Source organism: Oncorhynchus mykiss, chromosome 18, assembly GCF_057628025.1.
Source record: "Oncorhynchus mykiss isolate SJ-2025 chromosome 18, ASM5762802v1, whole genome shotgun sequence".
In the NCBI taxonomy this organism is placed as follows: Eukaryota; Metazoa; Chordata; class Actinopteri; order Salmoniformes; family Salmonidae; genus Oncorhynchus; species Oncorhynchus mykiss.
Window position 1 is genome coordinate 75,462,570 of NC_143039.1, and position 13,147 is coordinate 75,475,716.

Sequence of the window (13,147 nt, forward strand, 5' to 3'; positions counted from 1 at the left end):
TTTCCTAGGTTTTGGCCTTTCTAGGGTGTTTTTCCTAGCCACCGTGCTTCTACACCTGCATTGCTTGCGGTTTGGGGTTTTAGGCTGGGTTTCTGTACAGCACTTTGTGACATCAGCTGATGAAAGAAAGACTTTCTAAAAATATTTGATTGATTTGATTGTCAAGTTAAAGTGCACTGCTGTCAAAAACCGCTGAAAAAGTTATCCTCCTTTGAGCCAGTGTGAGCCAGTGACATAAGGATTGTTGCAATTTCAAATACACTCCGCGACTTTGCCAACTGTCCTATGGAAGGTCAACAAGTTATGAATTCAGTGATCTCAGGGAAAGATAATATGTTTGTCAAACACAAGTCAAAGTGCACTGCTGTCAAAAGTTGGAGCAAGCCACAAGAAAAAATGATTTCCTTCGAGCCGGAATTGAACCAGCGACCTAAGGATTGCTACAATTATTACCTACAGTCCTCCGCTCTACCAACTGAGCTATCGAAGGTGGACAAGTAATTCCTAAAGCCATGATCTAGATGATAAGAAGTTCAGCTGATCATATGTTCCTTCTTAAAATATGATCTATAATCTGCTTAGTGTGGTGGTTTCATGTAGATGCAGGGGATTGATCTGATGGCCTCATACATGCAAAGCATTCGCTCTTGCGCTGAGCTACATCCCCTTAGAATGCCAGTAGTTGCATTTGGGGATAGTGAAAAAGTGAGCCGAGGGTAATGAATGCTTTTTTTGCCCTTGTCTCAGGATGGTAAGTCGGTGGTTGAAGATATCGCTCTAGTGGCGTGGGGGCTGTGCTTTGGCAAAGTGTGTGGGGTTATATCCTGCCTGTTAGGCCCTGACCGGGGGTATCGTCGGACGGGGCCACAGTTTCTCCCGACCCCTCCTGTCTCAGCCTCCAGTATTTATGTTGCAGTAGTTTGTGTGGCGGGGGGCTGGGGTCAGTCTGTTATAGCTAGAGTATTTCTCCTGTCTTATCCGGTGTCCTGTGTCTATTTATGCATGCTCTCTCTAATTCTCTCTCTTTCTCTCTTCTTTGCTCTTTCTTTCTCTTGGAGAAGGACCTGAGCCCTAAAACCATGCTTCAGGTCTTCCCGGCCTGATGACTCCTTGCTGTCCCCAGTCCACCTGGTTGTGCTGCTGCTCCAGTTTCAAGTGTTCTGTTTGCGGCTATGGAACCCTGACCGGTTAACCGGACGTGCGACCTGTCCCAGACCTGTTGTTTTAAACTCTCTAGAGACAGCAGGTGTGGTAGAGATACTCTGAATAATCAGCTATGAAAAGCCAACTGACATTTACTTCTGATGTGCTGACCTGTTGCACCCTCAACAACCACTGTGATTATTATTTTTTCAAACTGCTGGTCGTCTATGAACATTTGAACATCTTGGCCATGTTTTGTTATAATCGATACCCGGAACAGCCAGACGATGACTGGCCACCCCTCACAGCCTGGTTCCTCTCTAGGTTTTTTCCTAGGTTTTTGGCCTTTCTAGGGAGTTTTTTCTAGCCACCGTGCTTCTACACCTGCATTGCTTGCTGTTTGGGGTTGTAGGCTGGGTTTCTGTACAGCACTTTGTGACATCAGCTGATGAAAGAAGGACTTTATAAAAATATTTGATTGATTTGATTGTCAAGTTAAAGTGCACTGCTGTCAAAAACCGCTGAAAAAGTTATCCTCCTTTGAGCCAGTGTGAGCCAGTGACATAAGGATTGTTGCAATTTCAAATACTCTCCGCGACTTTACCAACTGTCCTATGGAAGGTCAACAAGTTATGAATTTGGCGATCTCAGGGAAAGATAATATGTTTGTCAAACACAAGTCAAAGTGCACTGCTGTCAAAAGTTGGAGCAAGCCACAAGAAAAAATACATTCCTTCGAGCCGGATTTGAACCAGCGACCTAAGGATTGCTACAATTATAACCTACAGTCCTCCGCTCTACCAACTGAGCTATCGAAGGTGGACAAGTAATTCCCAAAGCCATGACCTAGATGGTAAGAAGTTCAGCTGATCATATGTTCCTTCTTAAAATATGATCTATAATCTGCTTAGTGTGGTGGTTTCATGTAGATGCAGGGGATTGATCTGATGTCCTCATACATGCAAAGCATTCGCTCTTGCGCTGAGCTACATCCCCTTAGAATGCCAGTAGTTGCATTTGGGGATAGTGAAAAAGTGAGCCGAGGGTAATGAATGCTTTTTTTGCCCTTGTCTCAGGATGGTAAGTCGGTGGTTGAAGATATCGCTCTAGTGGCGTGGGGGCTGTGCTTTGGCAAAGTGTGTGGGGTTATATCCTGCCTGTTAGGCCCTGACCAGGGGTATCGTCGGACGGGGCCACAGTTTCTCCCGACCCCTCCTGTCTCAGCCTCCAGTATTTATGCTGCAGTAGTTTGTGTGTCGGGGGGCTGGGGTCAGTCTGTTATAGCTAGAGTATTTCTCCTGTCTTTTCCGGTGTCCTGTGTCTATTTATGCATGCTCTCTCTAATTCTCTCTCTCTTTCTCTCTTCTTTGCTCTTTCTTTCTCTTGGAGAAGGACCTGAGCCCTAAGACCATGCTTCAGGTCTTCCCGGCCTGATGACTCCTTGCTGTCCCCAGTCCACCTGGTTGTGCTGCTGCTCCAGTTTCAAGTGTTCTGCTTGCGGCTATGGAACCCTGACCGGTTCACCGGACGTGCGACCTGTCCCAGACCTGTTGTTTTAAACTCTCTAGAGACAGCAGGTAGAGCAGAGTAGAGATACTCTGAATAATCAGCTATGAAAAGCCAACTGACATTTACTTCTGATGTGCTGACCTGTTGCACCCTCAACAACCACTGTGATTATTATTTTTTCAAACTGCTGGTCGTCTATGAACATTTGAACATCTTGGCCATGTTTTGTTATAATCGATACCCGGAACAGCCAGACGATGACTGACAGCCTGGTTCCTCTCTAGGTTTTTTCCTAGGTTTTTGGCCTTTCTAGGGAGTTTTTTCTAGCCACCGTGCTTCTACACCTGCATTGCTTGCTGTTTGGGGTTGTAGGCTGGGTTTCTGTACAGCACTTTGTGACATCAGCTGATGAAAGAAGGACTTTATAAAAATATTTGATTGATTTGATTGTCAAGTTAAAGTGCACTGCTGTCAAAAACCGCTGAAAAAGTTATCCTCCTTTGAGCCAGTGTGAGCCAGTGACATAAGGATTGTTGCAATTTCAAATACTCTCCGCGACTTTACCAACTGTCCTATGGAAGGTCAACAAGTTATGAATTTGGCGATCTCAGGGAAAGATAATATGTTTGTCAAACACAAGTCAAAGTGCACTGCTGTCAAAAGTTGGAGCAAGCCAAAAGAAAAAATACATTCCTTCGAGCCGGATTTGAACCAGCGACCTAAGGATTGCTACAATTATAACCTACAGTCCTCCGCTCTACCAACTGAGCTATCGAAGGTGGACAAGTAATTCCCAAAGCCATGACCTAGATGGTAAGAAGTTCAGCTGATCATATGTTCCTTCTTAAAATATGATCTATAATCTGCTTAGTGTGGTGGTTTCATGTAGATGCAGGGGATTGATCTGATGTCCTCATACATGCAAAGCATTCGCTCTTGCGCTGAGCTACATCCCCTTAGAATGCCAGTAGTTGCATTTGGGGATAGTGAAAAAGTGAGCCGAGGGTAATGAATGCTTTTTTTGCCCTTGTCTCAGGATGGTAAGTCGGTGGTTGAAGATATCGCTCTAGTGGCGTGGGGGCTGTGCTTTGGCAAAGTGTGTGGGGTTATATCCTGCCTGTTAGGCCCTGACCAGGGGTATCGTCGGACGGGGCCACAGTTTCTCCCGACCCCTCCTGTCTCAGCCTCCAGTATTTATGCTGCAGTAGTTTGTGTGTCGGGGGGCTGGGGTCAGTCTGTTATAGCTAGAGTATTTCTCCTGTCTTATCCGGTGTCCTGTGTCTATTTATGCATGCTCTCTCTAATTCTCTCTCTCTTTCTCTCTTATTTGCTCTTTCTTTCTCTTGGAGAAGGACCTGAGCCCTAAGACCATGCTTCAGGTCTTCCCGGCCTGATGACTCCTTGCTGTCCCCAGTCCACCTGGTTGTGCTGCTGCTCCAGTTTCAAGTGTTCTGTTTGCGGCTATGGAACCCTGACCGGTTCACCGGACGTGCGACCTGTCCCAGACCTGTTGTTTTAAACTCTCTAGAGACAGCAGGTGTGGTAGAGATACTCTGAATAATCAGCTATGAAAAGCCAACTGACATTTACTTCTGATGTGCTGACCTGTTGCACCCTCAACAACCACTGTGATTATTATTTTTTGACCCTGCTGGTCATCTATGAACATTTGAACATCTTGGCCATGTTTTGTTATAATCGATACCCGGAACAGCCAGACGATGACTGGTCACCCCTCACAGCCTGGTTCCTCTCTAGCTTTTTTCCTAGGTTTTGGCCTTTCTAGGGTGTTTTTCCTAGCCACCGTGCTTCTACACCTGCATTGCTTGCGGTTTGGGGTTTTAGGCTGGGTTTCTGTACAGCACTTTGTGACATCAGCTGATGAAAGAAAGACTTTCTAAAAATATTTGATTGATTTGATTGTCAAGTTAAAGTGCACTGCTGTCAAAAACCGCTGAAAAAGTTATCCTCCTTTGAGCCAGTGTGAGCCAGTGACATAAGGATTGTTGCAATTTCAAATACACTCCGCGACTTTGCCAACTGTCCTATGGAAGGTCAACAAGTTATGAATTCAGTGATCTCAGGGAAAGATAATATGTTTGTCAAACACAAGTCAAAGTGCACTGCTGTCAAAAGTTGGAGCAAGCCACAAGAAAAATGATTTCCTTCGAGCCGGAATTGAACCAGCGACCTAAGGATTGCTACAATTATTACCTACAGTCCTCCGCTCTACCAACTGAGCTATCGAAGGTGGACAAGTAATTCCTAAAGCCATGATCTAGATGATAAGAAGTTCAGCTGATCATATGTTCCTTCTTAAAATATGATCTATAATCTGCTTAGTGTGGTGGTTTCATGTAGATGCAGGGGATTGATCTGATGGCCTCATACATGCAAAGCATTCGCTCTTGCGCTGAGCTACATCCCCTTAGAATGCCAGTAGTTGCATTTGGGGATAGTGAAAAAGTGAGCCGAGGGTAATGAATGCTTTTTTTGCCCTTGTCTCAGGATGGTAAGTCGGTGGTTGAAGATATCGCTCTAGTGGCGTGGGGGCTGTGCTTTGGCAAAGTGTGTGGGGTTATATCCTGCCTGTTAGGCCCTGACCGGGGGTATCGTCGGACGGGGCCACAGTTTCTCCCGACCCCTCCTGTCTCAGCCTCCAGTATTTATGTTGCAGTAGTTTGTGTGGCGGGGGGCTGGGGTCAGTCTGTTATAGCTAGAGTATTTCTCCTGTCTTATCCGGTGTCCTGTGTCTATTTATGCATGCTCTCTCTAATTCTCTCTCTTTCTCTCTTCTTTGCTCTTTCTTTCTCTTGGAGAAGGACCTGAGCCCTAAAACCATGCTTCAGGTCTTCCCGGCCTGATGACTCCTTGCTGTCCCCAGTCCACCTGGTTGTGCTGCTGCTCCAGTTTCAAGTGTTCTGTTTGCGGCTATGGAACCCTGACCGGTTAACCGGACGTGCGACCTGTCCCAGACCTGTTGTTTTAAACTCTCTAGAGACAGCAGGTGTGGTAGAGATACTCTGAATAATCAGCTATGAAAAGCCAACTGACATTTACTTCTGATGTGCTGACCTGTTGCACCCTCAACAACCACTGTGATTATTATTTTTTCAAACTGCTGGTCGTCTATGAACATTTGAACATCTTGGCCATGTTTTGTTATAATCGATACCCGGAACAGCCAGACGATGACTGGTCACCCCTCACAGCCTGGTTCCTCTCTAGCTTTTTTCCTAGGTTTTGGCCTTTCTAGGGTGTTTTTCCTAGCCACCGTGCTTCTACACCTGCATTGCTTGCGGTTTGGGGTTTTAGGCTGGGTTTCTGTACAGCACTTTGTGACATCAGCTGATGAAAGAAAGACTTTATAAAAATATTTGATTGATTTGATTGTCAAGTTAAAGTGCACTGCTGTCAAAAACCGCTGAAAAAGTTATCCTCCTTTGAGCCAGTGTGAGCCAGTGACATAAGGATTGTTGCAATTTCAAATACACTCCGCGACTTTGCCAACTGTCCTATGGAAGGTCAACAAGTTATGAATTCAGCGATCTCAGGGAAAGATAATATGTTTGTCAAACACAAGTCAAATTGCACTGCTGTCAAAAGTTTTAGCAAGCCACAAAAAAAAATACATTCCTTCGAGCCGGATTTGAACCAGCGACCTAAGGATTGCTACAATTATCACCTACAGTCCTCCGCTCTACCAACTGAGCTATCGAAGGTAGACAAGTAACTCCCAAAGCCATGACCTAGATGGTAAGAAGTTCAGCTGATCATATGTTCCTTCTTAAACTATGATCTATAATCTGCTTAGTGTGGTGGTTTCATGGAGATGCAGGGGATTGATCCGATGTCCTCATACATGCAAAGTATTCGCTCTTGCGCTGAGCTACATCCCCTTAGAATGCCAGTAGTTGCATTTGGGGATAGTGAAAAAGTGAGCCGATGGTAATGAATGCTTTTTTTGCCCTTGTCTCAGGATGGTAAGTCGGTGGTTGAAGATATCGCTCTAGTGGCGTGGGGGCTGTGCTTTGGCAAAGTGAGTGGGGTTATATCCTGCCTGTTAGGCCCTGACCGGGGGTATCGTCGGACGGGGCCACAGTTTCTCCCGACCCCTCCTGTCTCAGCCTCCAGGATTTATGCTGCAGTAGTTTGTGTGTCGGGGGGCTGGGCTGTTATAGCTAGAGTATTTCTCCTGTCTTATCCGGTGTCCTGTGTCTATTTATGCATGCTCTCTCTAATTCTCTCTCTCTTTCTCTCTTCTTTGCTCTTTCTTTCTCTTGGAGAAGGACCTGAGCCCTAAGACCATGCTTCAGGTCTTCCCGGCCTGATGACTCCTTGCTGTCCCCAGTCCACCTGGTTGTGCTGCTGCTCCAGTTTCAAGTGTTCTGCCTGCGGCTATGGAACCCTGACCGGTTCACCGGACGTGCCACCTTTCCCAGACCTGTTGTTTTAAACTCTCTAGAGACAGCAGGTGTGGTAGAGATACTCTGAATAATCAGCTATGAAAAGCCAACTGACATTTACTTCTGATGTGCTGACCTGTTGCACCCTCAACAACCACTGTGATTATTATTTTTTGACCCTGCTGGTCATCTATGAACATTTGAACATCTTGGCCATGTTTTGTTATAATCGATACCCGGAACAGCCAGACGATGACTGGCCACCCCTCACAGCCTGGTTCCTCTCTAGGTTTTTTCCTAGGTTTTGGCCTTTCTAGGGAGTTTTTCCTAGCCACTGTGCTTCTACAACTGCATTGCTTGCTGTTTGGGGTATTGGGCTGTGTTTCTGTACAGCACTTTGTGACATAAGCTGATGAAAGAAGGACTTTATATAAAACTATTTGATTGATTTGATTGGCAAGTTAAAGTGCACTGCTGTCAAAAACCGCTGAAAAAGTTATCCTCCTTTGAGCCAGTGTGAGCCAGTGACATAAGGATTGTTGCAATTTCAAATACACTCCGCGACTTTACCAACTGTCCTATGGAAGGTCAACAAGTTATGAATTTGGCGATCTCAGGGAAAGATAATATGTTTGTCAAACACAAGTCAAAGTGCACTGCTGTCAAAAGTTGGAGCAAGCCAAAAGAAAAAATACATTCCTTCGAGCCGGATTTGAACCAGCGACCTAAGGATTCCTACAATTATCACCTACAGTCCTCCGCTCTACCAACTGAGCTATCGAAGGTGGACAAGTAACTCGAAAAGCCATGACCTAGATGGTAATAAGTTCAGCTGATCATATGTTCCTTCTTAAACTATGATCTATAATCTGCTTAGTGTGGTGGTTTCATGGAGATGCAGGGGATTGATCCGATGTCCTCATACATGCAAAGTATTCGCTCTTGCGCTGAGCTACATCCCCTTAGAATGCCAGTAGTTGCATTTGGGGATAGTGAAAAAGTGAGCCGATGGTAATGAATGCTTTTTTTGCCCTTGTCTCAGGATGGTAAGTCGGTGGTTGAATCAAATCAAATCAAATCTAATTTTATTTGTCACATACACATGGTTAGCAGATGTTAATGCGAGTGTAGCGAAATGCTTGTTCTTCTAGTTCCGACAATGCAGTAATAACAAGTAATCTAACTAACAATTCCAAAACTACTGTCTTGTACACAGTGTAAGGGGATAAAGAATATGTACATAAGGATATATGAATGAGTGATGGTACAGAGCAGCATAGGCAAGATACAGTAGATGGTATCGAGTACAGTATGTACAAATGAGATGAGTATGTAAACAAAGTGGCATAGTTTAAAGTGGCTAGTGATACATGTATTACATAAGGATACAGTCGATGATATAGAGTACAGTATATACGTATGTATATGAGATGAATAATGTAGGGTAAGTAACATTATATAAGGTAGCATTGTTTAAAGTGGCTAGTGATATATTTACATAATTTCCCATCAATTCCCATTATTAAAGTGGCTGGAGTTGAGTCAGTGTCAGTGTGTTGGCAGCAGCCACTCAGTGTTAGTGGTGGCTGTTTAACAGTCTGATGGCCTTGAGATAGAAGCTGTTTTTCAGTCTCTCGGTCCCAGCTTTGATGCACCTGTACTGACCTCGCCTTCTGGATGATAGCGGGGTGAACAGGCAGTGGCTCGGGTGGTTGATGTCCTTGATGATCTTTATGGCCTTCCTGTGACATCGGGTGGTGTAGGTGTCCTAGAGGGCAGGTAGTTTGCCCCCGGTGATGCGTTGTGCAGACCTCACTTCCCTCTGGAGAGCCTTACGGTTGAGGGCGGTGCAGTTGCCGTACCAGGCGGTGATACAGCCCGCCAGGATGCTCTCGATTGTGCATCTGTAGAAGTTTGTGAGTGCTTTTGGTGACAAGCCGAATTTCTTCAGCCTCCTGAGGTTGAAGAGGCGCTGCTGCGCCTTCTTCACGATGCTGTCTGTGTGAGTGGACCAATTCAGTTTGTCTGTGATGTGTATGCCGAGGAACTTAAAACTGAAGATATCGCTCTAGTGGCGTGGAGGCTGTGCTTTGGCAAAGTGTGTGGGGTTATATCCTGCCTGTTAGGCCCTGACCGGGGGTATCGTCGGACGGGGCCACAGTTTCTCCCGACCCCTCCTGTCTCAGCCTCAAGTATTTATGCTGCAGTAGTTTGTGTGTCGGGGGGCTGGGGTCAGTCTGTTATAGCTAGAGTATTTCTCCCGTCTTATCAGGTGTCTTGTGTCTGTTTATGCATGCTATCTCTAATTCTCTCTTTCTTTCTCTCTTCTTTGCTCTTTCTTTCGCTTGGAGAAGGACCTGAGCCCTAAGACCATGCTTCAGGTCTTCCCGGCCTGATGACTCCTTGCTGTCCCCAGTCCACCTGGTTGTGCTGCTGCTCCAGTTTCCAGTGTTCTGCCTGCAGCTATGGAACCCTGACCGGTTCACCGGACGTGCGACCTGTCCCAGACCTGTTGTTTTAAACTCTCTAGAGACAGCAGGTGTGGTAGAGATACTCTGAATAATCAGCTGTGAAAAGCCAACTGACATTTACTTCTGATGTGCTGACCTGTTGCACCCTCAACAACCACTGTGATTATTATTTTTTGACCCTGCTGGTCATCTATGAACATTTGAACATCTTGGCCATGTTTTGTTATAATCGATACCCGGAACAGCCAGACGATGACTGGCCACCCCTCACAGCCTGGTTCCTCTCTAGGTTTTTTCCTAGGTTTTGGCCTTTCTAGGGAGTTTTTCCTAGCCACCGTGCTTCTACACCTGCATTGCTTGCTGTTTGGGGTTGTAGGCTGGGTTTCTGTACAGCACTTTGTGACATCAGCTGATGAAAGAAGGACTTTATAAAAATATTTGATTGATTTGATTGTCAAGTTAAAGTGCACTGCTGTCAAAAACCGCTGAAAAAGTTATCCTCCTTTGAGCCAGTGTGAGCCAGTGACATAAGGATTGTTGCAATTTCAAATACACTCCGCGACTTTACCAACTGTCCTATGGAAGGTCAACAAGTTATGAATTTGGCGATCTCAGGGAAAGATAATATGTTTGTCAAACACAAGTCAAAGTGCACTGCTGTCAAAAGTTGGAGCAAGCCACAAGAAAAAATACATTCCTTCGAACCGGATTTGAACCAGCGACCTAAGGATTGCTACAATTATCACCTACAGTCCTCCGCTCTACCAACTGAGCTATCGAAGGTGGACAAGTAATTCCCAAAGCCATGACCTAGATGGTAAGAAGTTCAGCTGATCATATGTTCCTTCTTAAAATATGATCTATAATCTGCTTAGTGTGGTGGTTTCATGTAGATGCAGGGGATTGATCTGATGTCCTCATACATGCAAAGCATTCACTCTTGCGCTGAGCTACATCCCCTTAGAATGCCAGTAGTTGCATTTGGGGATAGTGAAAAAGTGAGCCGAGGGTAATGAATGCTTTTTTTGCCCTTGTCTCAGGATGGTAAGTCGGTGGTTGAAGATATCGCTCTAGTGGCGTGGGGGCTGTGCTTTGGCAAAGTGTGTGGGGTTATATCCTGCCTGTTAGGCCCTGACCGGGGGTATCGTCGGACGGGGCCACAGTTTCTCCCGACCCCTCCTGTCTCAGCCTCCAGTATTTATGCTGCAGTAGTTTGTGTGTCGGGTGGCTGGGGTCATTCTGTTATAGCTAGAGTATTTCTCCTGTCTTATCCGGTGTCCTGTGTCTATTTATGCATGCTCTCTCTAATTCTCTCTTTCTTTCTCTCTTCTTTGCTCTTTCTTTCTCTTGGAGAAGGACCTGAGCCCTAAGACCATGCTTCAGGTCTTCCCGGCCTGATGACTCCTTGCTGTCCCCAGTCCACCTGGTTGTGCTGCTGCTCCAGTTTCAAGTGTTCTGCCTGCTGCTATGGAACCCTGACCGGTTCACCAGACGTGCGACCTGTCCCAGACCTGTTGTTTTAAACTCTCTAGAGACATTAGGTGTGGTAGAGATACTCTGAATAATCAGCTATGAAAAGCCAACTGACATTTACTTCTGATGTGCTGACCTGTTGCACCCTCAACAACCACTGTGATTATTATTTTTTGACCGTGCTGGTCATCTATGAACATTTGAACATCTTGGCCATGTTTTGTTATAATCGATACCCGGAACAGCCAGACGATGACTGGCCACCCCTCACAGCCTGGTTCCTCTCTAGGTTTTTTCCTAGGTTTTTGGCCTTTCTAGGGAGTTTTTTCTAGCCACCGTGCTTCTACACCTGCATTGCTTGCTGTTTGGGGTTGTAGGCTGGGTTTCTGTACAGCACTTTGTGACATCAGCTGATGAAAGAAGGACTTTATAAAAATATTTGATTGATTTGATTGTCAAGTTAAAGTGCACTGCTGTCAAAAACCGCTGAAAAAGTTATCCTCCTTTGAGCCAGTGTGAGCCAGTGACATAAGGATTGTTGCAATTTCAAATACACTCCGCGACTTTACCAACTGTCCTATGGAAGGTCAACAAGTTATGAATTTGGCGATCTCAGGGAAAGATAATATGTTTGTCAAACACAAGTCAAAGTGCACTGCTGTCAAAAGAAAAAATACATTCCTTCGAGCCGGATTTGAACCAGCGACCTAAGGATTGCTACAATTATAACCTACAGTCCTCCGCTCTACCAACTGAGCTATCGAAGGTGGACAAGTAATTCCCAAAGCCATGACCTAGATGGTAAGAAGTTCAGCTGATCATATGTTCCTTCTTAAAATATGATCTATAATCTGCTTAGTGTGGTGGTTTCATGTAGATGCAGGGGATTGATCTGATGTCCTCATACATGCAAAGCATTCGCTCTTGCGCTGAGCTACATCCCCTTAGAATGCCAGTAGTTGCATTTGGGGATAGTGAAAAAGTGAGCCGAGGGTAATGAATGCTTTTTTTGCCCTTGTCTCAGGATGGTAAGTCGGTGGTTGAAGATATCGCTCTAGTGGCGTGGGGGCTGTGCTTTGGCAAAGTGTGTGGGGTTATATCCTGCCTGTTAGGCCCTGACCAGGGGTATCGTCGGACGGGGCCACAGTTTCTCCCGACCCCTCCTGTCTCAGCCTCCAGTATTTATGCTGCAGTAGTTTGTGTGTCGGGGGGCTGGGGTCAGTCTGTTATAGCTAGAGTATTTCTCCTGTCTTATCCGGTGTCCTGTGTCTATTTATGCATGCTCTCTCTAATTCTCTCTCTCTTTCTCTCTTATTTGCTCTTTCTTTCTCTTGGAGAAGGACCTGAGCCCTAAGACCATGCTTCAGGTCTTCCCGGCCTGATGACTCCTTGCTGTCCCCAGTCCACCTGGTTGTGCTGCTGCTCCAGTTTCAAGTGTTCTGCTTGCGGCTATGGAACCCTGACCGGTTCACCGGACGTGCGACCTGTCCCAGACCTGTTGTTTTACACTCTCTAGAGACAGCAGGTGTGGTAGAGATACTCTGAATAATCAGCTATGAAAAGCCAACTGACATTTACTTCTGATGTGCTGACCTGTTGCACCCTCAACAACCACTGTGATTATTATTTTTTCAAACTGCTGGTCGTCTATGAACATTTGAACATCTTGGCCATGTTTTGTTATAATCGATACCCGGAACAGCCAGACGATGACTGGCCACCCCTCACAGCCTGGTTCCTCTCTAGGTTTTTTCCTAGGTTTTTGGCCTTTCTAGGGAGTTTTTTCTAGCCACCGTGCTTCTACACCTGCATTGCTTGCTGTTTGGGGTTGTAGGCTGGGTTTCTGTACAGCACTTTGTGACATCAGCTGATGAAAGAAGGACTTTATAAAAATATTTGATTGATTTGATTGTCAAGTTAAAGTGCACTGCTGTCAAAAACCGCTGAAAAAGTTATCCTCCTTTGAGCCAGTGTGAGCCAGTGACATAAGGATTGTTGCAATTTCAAATACACTCCGCGACTTTACCAACTGTCCTATGGAAGGTCAACAAGTTATGAATTTGGCGATCTCAGGGAAAGATAATATGTTTGTCAAACACAAGTCAAAGTGCACTGCTGTCAAAAGTTGGAGCAAGCCAAAAGAAA

The 13,147-nt window shown here is 45.5% G+C and overlaps 8 non-coding genes across 8 annotated transcripts; all 8 read right to left on the minus strand.

The window, feature by feature from the left end:
- Positions 1 to 402: 402 nt before the first annotated feature.
- trnay-gua (transfer RNA tyrosine (anticodon GUA)) lies at positions 403 to 490 on the minus strand. Its single transcript is given in 2 exon segments — positions 403 to 438; positions 454 to 490. It is a non-coding gene; the product is annotated as a tRNA-Tyr (tRNA).
- A 1,384-nt stretch (positions 491 to 1,874) lies between these two features.
- On the minus strand, positions 1,875 to 1,962 carry trnay-gua (transfer RNA tyrosine (anticodon GUA)). The gene is given in 2 exon segments: positions 1,875 to 1,910; positions 1,926 to 1,962. It is a non-coding gene; the product is annotated as a tRNA-Tyr (tRNA).
- Positions 1,963 to 3,343: 1,381 nt separating this feature from the next.
- On the minus strand, positions 3,344 to 3,431 carry trnay-gua (transfer RNA tyrosine (anticodon GUA)). The gene is given in 2 exon segments: positions 3,344 to 3,379; positions 3,395 to 3,431. It is a non-coding gene; the product is annotated as a tRNA-Tyr (tRNA).
- Positions 3,432 to 4,815: 1,384 nt separating this feature from the next.
- On the minus strand, positions 4,816 to 4,903 carry trnay-gua (transfer RNA tyrosine (anticodon GUA)). The gene is given in 2 exon segments: positions 4,816 to 4,851; positions 4,867 to 4,903. It is a non-coding gene; the product is annotated as a tRNA-Tyr (tRNA).
- Positions 4,904 to 6,286: 1,383 nt separating this feature from the next.
- On the minus strand, positions 6,287 to 6,374 carry trnay-gua (transfer RNA tyrosine (anticodon GUA)). Its single transcript is given in 2 exon segments — positions 6,287 to 6,322; positions 6,338 to 6,374. It is a non-coding gene; the product is annotated as a tRNA-Tyr (tRNA).
- A 1,381-nt stretch (positions 6,375 to 7,755) lies between these two features.
- On the minus strand, positions 7,756 to 7,843 carry trnay-gua (transfer RNA tyrosine (anticodon GUA)). The gene is given in 2 exon segments: positions 7,756 to 7,791; positions 7,807 to 7,843. It is a non-coding gene; the product is annotated as a tRNA-Tyr (tRNA).
- A 2,381-nt stretch (positions 7,844 to 10,224) lies between these two features.
- Positions 10,225 to 10,312, minus strand: trnay-gua (transfer RNA tyrosine (anticodon GUA)). The gene is given in 2 exon segments: positions 10,225 to 10,260; positions 10,276 to 10,312. It is a non-coding gene; the product is annotated as a tRNA-Tyr (tRNA).
- A 1,369-nt stretch (positions 10,313 to 11,681) lies between these two features.
- trnay-gua (transfer RNA tyrosine (anticodon GUA)) lies at positions 11,682 to 11,769 on the minus strand. Its single transcript is given in 2 exon segments — positions 11,682 to 11,717; positions 11,733 to 11,769. It is a non-coding gene; the product is annotated as a tRNA-Tyr (tRNA).
- Between the last annotated feature and the right edge of the window lie 1,378 nt (positions 11,770 to 13,147).